The sequence below is a fragment of the Sapajus apella genome, unplaced genomic scaffold, assembly GCF_009761245.1.
Source record: "Sapajus apella isolate SASKATOON/1434 unplaced genomic scaffold, GSC_monkey_1.0 scaffold100, whole genome shotgun sequence".
Lineage (NCBI taxonomy): Eukaryota > Metazoa > Chordata > Mammalia > Primates > Cebidae > Sapajus > Sapajus apella.
The window spans coordinates 5,176,307-5,184,509 of NW_022437040.1; positions in this window are offsets into that span (position 1 = coordinate 5,176,307).

Below are 8,203 nucleotides of genomic sequence, written 5' to 3' on the forward strand. Positions count from 1 at the left end.
TTTTTTTTTTCTTTTTTTTTTTTTTTTTTTTTTTTTTTTTTTGAGACCGGATCTCACTCTGTTGCCCAGGCTGGAATGCAGTGATGCGACCATAGCTCACTGCAGCCTCAACCTCCCCAGGCTCAGCCCATCCTCCCGCTTCAGCCTCCCGAGGAGCTGGGATTACAGGCATGCGCCACCACACCCAGATAATTTTTTAAAATGCTTTTGTAGAGATGGGGTTTTGTCGTGTTTCCCTGCTGGTCGGGAACTCCTGGCTTTAAGTGATCCGCCCCCTCGGCCTCGCACAGCACTGGGATTACAGGCCGGAGCATTCGTGCCCGGCAGAATTCAAATTAACTGGTGACTGGAGGGAGCACCCCAGAAACTCGCGTCTCTTTCTCTGAGGGCCTCCCTGCTGCCTCGGTTTAACCTCGATTCCGTGGCGTCCCGCGCTGCGTTCTCTCCACCGCACTGATCACTGCCTGACCGCGCCCCTGTGTGCTTATCCGTGTGTGAGGTCTATGAAGCAGACAATTTTTTCTCTTTGGTTCACTGTTTTCCCGGAGCCTGGAACAGTCACTCACACACAGATCAATAAATATTACTCAATATTACTTCCCTTACTCAAGAGAAGTAATAGTGCGACTTAAGAAACAGACCTACAGAAATGCAGGGAGATCACTTCTCGGCACCACCGACCTCGCCTCTGCAAAGGCCAGCACCTGAGACGATGCCTTTTATTCGCCCAAATGTCTAAAAAGCAGACCTTCTTTGGAGCCAGTTAATTGTTGTGAAAAGTGCTATTTTCAATTGCACTTTGAAAAAATGATGTCAGGAGCAAATCTCCTGATCTCCTGATATATAAAACACCCATGCAAATAGCAATTGGCTGCTTTCCATGCGGTGGCAAAAACCCTGCAGGAAAGGTACAGCCAGTAGGTGTGGGTGGTGTTTTTCTCTTTAATCTTTTCTTAATCAGAATTTGTTTCTTAGCCTGCTATCATTCGTGGATAATAGTCCAAATCTCTCCCTCTTTGGAAGGGAAATGAGACTCTGGGAGGAAGTCACTGTGGGGTGAGATGGAGTCTTGCCAGTAGTCTTGGGACACAGCTTCGGGTAGAGCCTTCAGAACAGACCCTGCTCGTGGGCCTGGCTGCAGATCAGGTCTTGAGCCCAGTCTTCAGCTTCTGTCACTGCCTGTGGGGATGTGGGTGTCAGCAGAGCAGGAAGTGGGGGGACAGAAGGGTGCCCCACATCAGAAGTTAGGCATAATTGTCAGCTCCATCTGTCCTTTTCCCTGCCATAATTGCAGTGGCAGGTGGATGTGGACTTCGCTCCATGGACTTCGCTGCTACAGAAGGCAAATCTTATCCAAAGCCAAGGGTCCCAGATAAAGTGTGAGTCATCCTGCCTGTATCAGACTCGCCACCACGGCTGTCACAGTAAGGCCGGAGTACGTGCCCTCGGAGGTGGATGGCCCCCTGGCTGGATATTTGGTCTCTGATCCTGTTTTCTGGTCCAGAGCTTCTAAAACCCTTGGGATCCCCAGAGGGCTGAGTGTTTTTTGAATGTCAATGAGAGGACTGGGCAGCTTTAGGTTGGGGGCTGGGAGCTGGAATTAGTCAGAACTTTCAGCTCAGACCTCTGACCTTTGGGGAGAGGGAGGGGGAGGGGGCGGGGCTGGAGATTGAGTTAATCACTAATGGCCAGTGAGTAATCAATCATGCCTACATAATGAATCCAAAAAAAAAAAACCTCAAATGACAGAATGTGAATGAAAGGATGAGCAAGCAGTCAAAAGAGTAAGAACCGGCCAGGTGCTGTTCTGGGATTGCAGGTGGCTCACACCTGTAATCCCAGCACTTTGGGAGGCCGAGGTGGGTGGATCACGAGGTCGGAAATTTGAGACAAGCCTGGTCCACATGGTGAAAACCCATCTCTACTAAAGATACAAAACTTAGCCAGGCGTGGTGCCAGATGCTTGTAATCCCAGCTGCTCAGGAGGCTGAGGCAGAAGAATCACTTGAACCCAGGAGGCAGAGGTTGCCACACCACCGCGCTCAAGCCTGGGTGACAGAGCGACATTCCGTCTCAAAAAGGAAAAAAAAAAAGATAGAATGTGGAGAATTTCTGGGTTGCTATACACATGGAGGTGTGTTAGGAGGGTGGCCGCCTGGAGAGGACCGGGAAGCCCCTTGGCCCTCCACCCCCGTCACCTCGTGCTAAGCATCTTTTCCATCTGGCTGTTCTCAGTCCGATGCTTTATATTAACAATAAACCAGTACCAGTAAAGTGCCTCCCTGTGTTCTGTGAGCTGTTCTAGTAAATTACTGAATGTGAAACTGGGGGCAGAGTGGGACGGGGGGGTGTAGGAAACCCCCAACTTTGTAGCCAGGTTGGACAGAAGCGTGAGTGCCCTGGGCTTCCTACACTTTGGATCTGAAGTCAGGCCAGTCCTGAGGGACGGAGCCTTGGAGCCCGTGGAGTTAGTGTCAGATTTGAACGGAATCGTAGGCCACCCAGCTTGTGTGTGGAGAGTTGGGGAACTGGTTGTTGGTGTGAAAAAAACCCACGCACTTGGTTTCAGAAATGTTCTGAGTAAAACCAGGTCAGACTGATGTATTCTGATCTCTCCACTTTGAGTTCATTTGAATCCTGTGTAGAAAAAAAAGAACATTGGAACTCATTACTATGTTGTTTCTGTTCCATGTTCAGATAACCGCCCTCTCGGATTTTTGTGGTTAATAATCCCTGGGAACATTTGTTCTCTCACCACCAACCGGAGTCAGCCAACTAGGATTGATGTCAATGTCAAGTAACTCGAAGAGTAGTTCTGTGTTGTCCCTTGCAGAAGGCAAAGCCGGCTAGCAGGAATGGCTGCCTATGCGACTCCACGGGGGATAGAACCGGGCAGAAAGGATTGGATTTGCTGAGCCATCTGGGGTTGAATAATGGACTCGCCACAGCCATGCTGGTCAGGAAACAGCAGGGATCGTGGGCATGGTCCCTCTGGTCTTCAGACATGGAGAAAAGATCTGAAGCAACTTTAAGTTGAGACAATATTCCCAGGCCTGTCAACAATATAGTATGGGTCACAGACCTGAGCACTTTCATCATCACTCGCCAAACTTTCAAGCGTGTCTGCTGACATCTCTGTGCTCAGTCTGCTGGACTGTTGATGTGAGCACTGCCCTGCTCCAAAGGAACTCTCAGCACATCCCAGTGGTGTTCAAAATCTAACCTGATCGCCAGGGTTCAGGAGGAAAGCAAGGATTGCCCAGCCAGGCTCAAGTCTTCCTCATCCTTCTTCCTTCTGTCATCATTTGAGAGTGGTCACTGTAAGCAGCATGATTTGGTAACTGGAGGTCCTGAGCACAAAGGTTCTCGAACCTGAACAGATATCGGAACCCCCCACCTGGAGGGCTGGGCACACCGATTGCTGGCCCTTCCTCCAACTTTCTAACTCAGTACATCTTGTGGGGATGGGGGGCAAGAATGTGCACTCCTAGCATTCTTGTGGGGGGGTCCCAGGTGATGCTGACCGCTATGCTGCTTAGTTCAGTCTGCTATTTCCGGACCACATCTGAGAGCTGAAGAGGAAAAGAGCGACTTAACCTGGAGGGAACCTACGGTGGGGACCCCAGGGGCTTCAGACCCCTTGTGCGGGGACCCCTCCCTGGGTAGACCTACTTGCAGAAGAGATATCAATCCTGAGGCTCCTGTGGCCAGAGCATGGGGAAAGGGAGGTGCCGCATTCCTCCCTCACGTTGGTGCCCAGGCTCCAGGGACAGCAGGTGCTGTGGCCACAGCTTCTGATTGTCCTCATTGTAGGAAGAAAAGGGCTCCTTCCTGCAGTTCCAGACGCCTCCCATGCTATCTTGGAAGGAAGGGTGGCACTCAGTAGGAGGAGCTCCGACTCTCTCTCCTCTGAAACTCTGCCTGCCACAGCCTCTCCCTGGCCACATGTTTGCATTTTGGGCCTTTTCTCTCTGGTGATAGAATGCAGGGCTTTGTTTCGCATTCCCAACAAAGGAATTCCAGGCCGTGGGAAGCATGCTGGGATCCTTTGATGTGGGCAGGGACCCTGGCAAAAAAGAATGTGTGTGAAGGAGGAGTGTCGGGGACAGGGCCAGCCAGGTCCAGAGTACTTGAGGCCGAAGCCTACACTCCGAGGCCTCTGCCACATCCCCAACATGAGAGTGCAGAACCATTCCCACTGCTGGCTGACCCCACGCCACAGTCCGCGTGTGGTGTGGATCCCCCCTCGTCAAGTTGCTCATCTCCCTGGAGTTTGCCAGAAGGCTGGGGTATCTGGGATGGGTCTGAGTCCCTGATGGGTCCCTTCCTATGCTGTGTGAAAAACCCTCTTTGAGCCTCAGTGTTTTGTCCATGGAGCACAAGGGGAGCTTAATAAAGGGCGCTTCCATTGTAATTATCTTCAATATTAACATCATCATCATCATCAGGATCGTTGCCATTATCCTCATTATGGCTCAGCTGGGAGCAGGGAAGCGCTGCTTTAACTGCCCAGGGTAATGAATAGAAAGAGCCTGGGTGGGCACCACTGCTGAGAGGGACAGGGTGAGAGAAACCGCACCTGCTGGGACAGGGAGTCCTAGAACGTGTGTGTGTGTGTGTGCACGCACATGCATGTGACTATGAAAGGCTTCATGATCCACAGCATTGGAGAGAACCAGGAACATTGAAAGTAAGTAAATGAGGCTGGGCGCAGTGGCTCACACCTGTAATCCCAGCACTTTGGGAGGCCAAGGTGGGTGGATCACCTGAGGTCGGGAGTTCGAGACCATCCTGTCCAACATGGTGAAACCCTGTCTCTACTAAAAATACAAAAATTAGTTGGGCATGATGGCACACATCTGTAAGCCCAGATACTCAGGAGGCTGAGGCAGGAGAACCACTTGAGCCCAGGAGGCAGAGGTTGCAGTGAGCCGAGATTGTGCTGCTGCACTCCAGCCTGGACAACAGAGCGAGACTCTGTTCCAAAAGAAAAAAAAAGAGAAAGAAAGGAGGGAAGAATGGAAGGAAAGGAGAGAGGGAGGGAGGGAGGCAAGGCATCTACCTCCCAGGTCTTGGTATTGTAAATACCATCCTCCAATTAAAGGAACCAGGAGCTCTCAGAGGGTTAGAGGGTTAGGGTGGGAAAGCAAGAGATGTGCCAGGAGCATCTTGGTACCCAAAAATGATGGGGACGTGTCCCAAAGACACCAGGGCTGACCTGCAGGGGCTCTTCTGGGACAGTCTGAACAACAAAATAAATTATGGTAGTAGATGAACTGTGACCCTGGAATTAAAGAAGAATCATGAGCCAATACTGAATTAAATAAATAGATGAATGAATGAATGAGGAAAGAGAGAAAGCTTTTTCTTACAGAATTCCAACCAATAAATGTGGAAAGAATCATGGAACCAAAAAACTCACCATTTGGCAAATGCCACAGTGTACTTATTTCAGAGTAGAATCATCAGTGGGTGTTAAAATTAGTGGGCAAAATACCACGAGAAACAGGATATGGACAGACTGAGAGCATCTCCCCACCAGATCCTCATCCGTGACCAAGGGGAAGATGGTGACTTTATAGGGGACGAATCTGGCAGACCTCACCAGGAATGGACGGAATCAACAGCACGTCCCTCCCGACACGATTCATAGAGAAGGATATCGAGTGACATCCGTGGTATTCCTGCCAAAAACACACATGCTGAATCTAATCACAAGGAAACATAAGACACCTAAAATAAGGGATGTGCCACAGAATACCCAGCCTGGATGTCCTCAGAAATGTCCCAATCACGAAAGACAAAGCAAGATGGAGGAGGATGAAGAGACATGATGACCAACAACCACAACGGGGGACCCTGGACTGATCCTGAACCCCCCCAAAAGGCACTTTTAGGACAGTTGGTAAAATGCAAGTTAATTATTATTAACTTATTATTAGCCAATTATTAATTTTCACATTTTGATAATTGTGCTGTGGTTATATGGCACTTGGGGAATCTGAGTGAAGGATAAAGTCCTAAGTCACTTCTCCACGAAGATGCATTCTGAGATTGGCCAGGTACAGTGGCTCATGCCTGTAATCCTAGCACTTTGGGAGGCCAAGGCAGGAGGATCACTTGAAGTCAGGAGTTCATAACAGCCTGAGCAACCATAGCAAGACTCCATCTCTACAAGAAAATTTAAAACATTAGCTAGGTGTGGTGGCAGCACACGCCTGAATCCCACCTACTCAGAAGGCTGAGGAGGGAGGATGGTTTGAACCTGGGAGGCTGAGGCTGCAGTGAGTCATGATTGTGCCATTGCACTCCAGCCTGGGCAACAGAGAGAAACCGCATATCGAAAAAAAATAAAAAAAGAAAAATCAGTTTTCTTCCACTAAAACATTAATTTTCCTAATTTGTTGTTTATGCGGTATGGTCATCTGTTCCAAGCTTGCAACAAAAATCTGTAGGAAACATGGCCTTTCGAGATGAAGCGGGGATGGAACAGCTCTGGCTTGCAGGCGGGGCTGCACAGTTCCACCACACGTCTCTGCCCTCAGGAGAAGTTTGTGCTGAGTGACCAGGGTTTGCTTGTCACTGCTACGTTTCTTTTTTCTTTTCTTCTTCTTTTTTTTTTTTTTTTTTTTTTTTTTTTTTGAGATAGGACTGTTGCCCAGTCTGGAATGCAGTGGCATGATCACAGCTCACTGCAGCCTCAACCTCCCAGGCTCAAGCGATCCTCCCATCTCAGCCTCCCAGGGAGCTGAAACTATAGGTGTGTGCCATCACACTCAGCCAATTTTTTCTATTTTTGGTAGAGACGGTGTTTCACCATGTTGCCCAAGCTGGTCTTGAACTCCTAGGCTCAAATGATCCACCTGCCTTGGCAACCTGAAGTGCTGGGATTACAGGTGTGAGCTACCACACTTGACCTCACCACTGAGGCATTTTCTGCCATGTCTTAGGCTGCATTGGTGACATAATCTGGGGGCTACCACCCATCACAGGTATGTGACTTCATTCAAAAGGTCCTTGGCCTCACTGTGCCTCAGTTTCCTGATCTATAAAATGGAGACCATAACAGCACCTGCCCCTAGGGTGGTGGTGAGCATTACATGAGATAGCATGTGTGTCAGTCAGGGGCTTCGTTTGCAAGCTAGGGATACAACTCTGTGTGATTTAATCAGAGAGGAACCTATTAGAAGGGTATTGAGTAGCTCACAGGTTTGGAGAAAGTCTGGAGAACTAGCCAAATCTGCCAGAACTGGCCAAATTCACATCAGAGAGCAGCTCCGGCCAGCCCAGGACGCTAGATCCATACGGGGGCACCACCTCTTAAGTCGGCTACTTTGTGTCTCGAGTCACCTTCAGAGGCTGGGCAGAAGCATCTGGCTCCCCCATGGAAGTCTCATCCTCACCCCCCTCCCATCCCACCCCCACCCCCCCTGCTGGGTGGGAAGGCTGGGGAAGTACCTAAAGTTTCAACAGCTGTAGTGCCTTGTAAGTTTATACGGCGGGGAATTCCCCAACCTAGGGAAGGCGCTCAGATGAGGAGCAAGAGAAAAAGCAGAGGGGGTGGGGCATGGAGAAGAGGAGGGGAAGCTTTGGGGCAGAAGCCAGCTGCAGCAGGCACACAGGTTGGTCGTTGCGGGTGTCTTCTGCCACCCCTCGCTCCCTTGCCTCCCTTTGGATTGCTATCAGATCTACCACTGAAGAAGAGGAGGTACAAAACAGAAGTGTGAGTTGTTCAAAGTCAAGGACACAATGAGGGCAGTTATTTCAGAACTGGAATGAACCTTACAGATCATCTAAACCAGATGCCCCATTTTACAGAGGAATGAGGCATTCGAGGCTAGGTGACTCGTTCAGGTCTCCCAATAGCTGATGGCGACGCTGTGAATTCAGACCCCCACTTTGCTGGGGCAGTGATGGGAAGCAGGTTGCTACAGGCTCCGGCAGGTCAGCCTCGGGTGCAGGGGCCGGCTCCTCGGCTCCTGCTCAGCAGCAGCTGGAGGGGGGGTCCCACCTCCTGAAGCTTTGAGAGCTCGGATGCTGAGCACATTCTTGGGCTGTTGGCTGACACATTCCCCTCTCTGATTCTTCCAAAGGAATGGCTGTGGCTTCCCGCAGTTACAGGGCTTCCTATATTAAATCTCTGCTCTTTGAAACACCCAGAGTGGTTTCTCTTGTTCTGACTAGACCCCAACTGAATCAGATG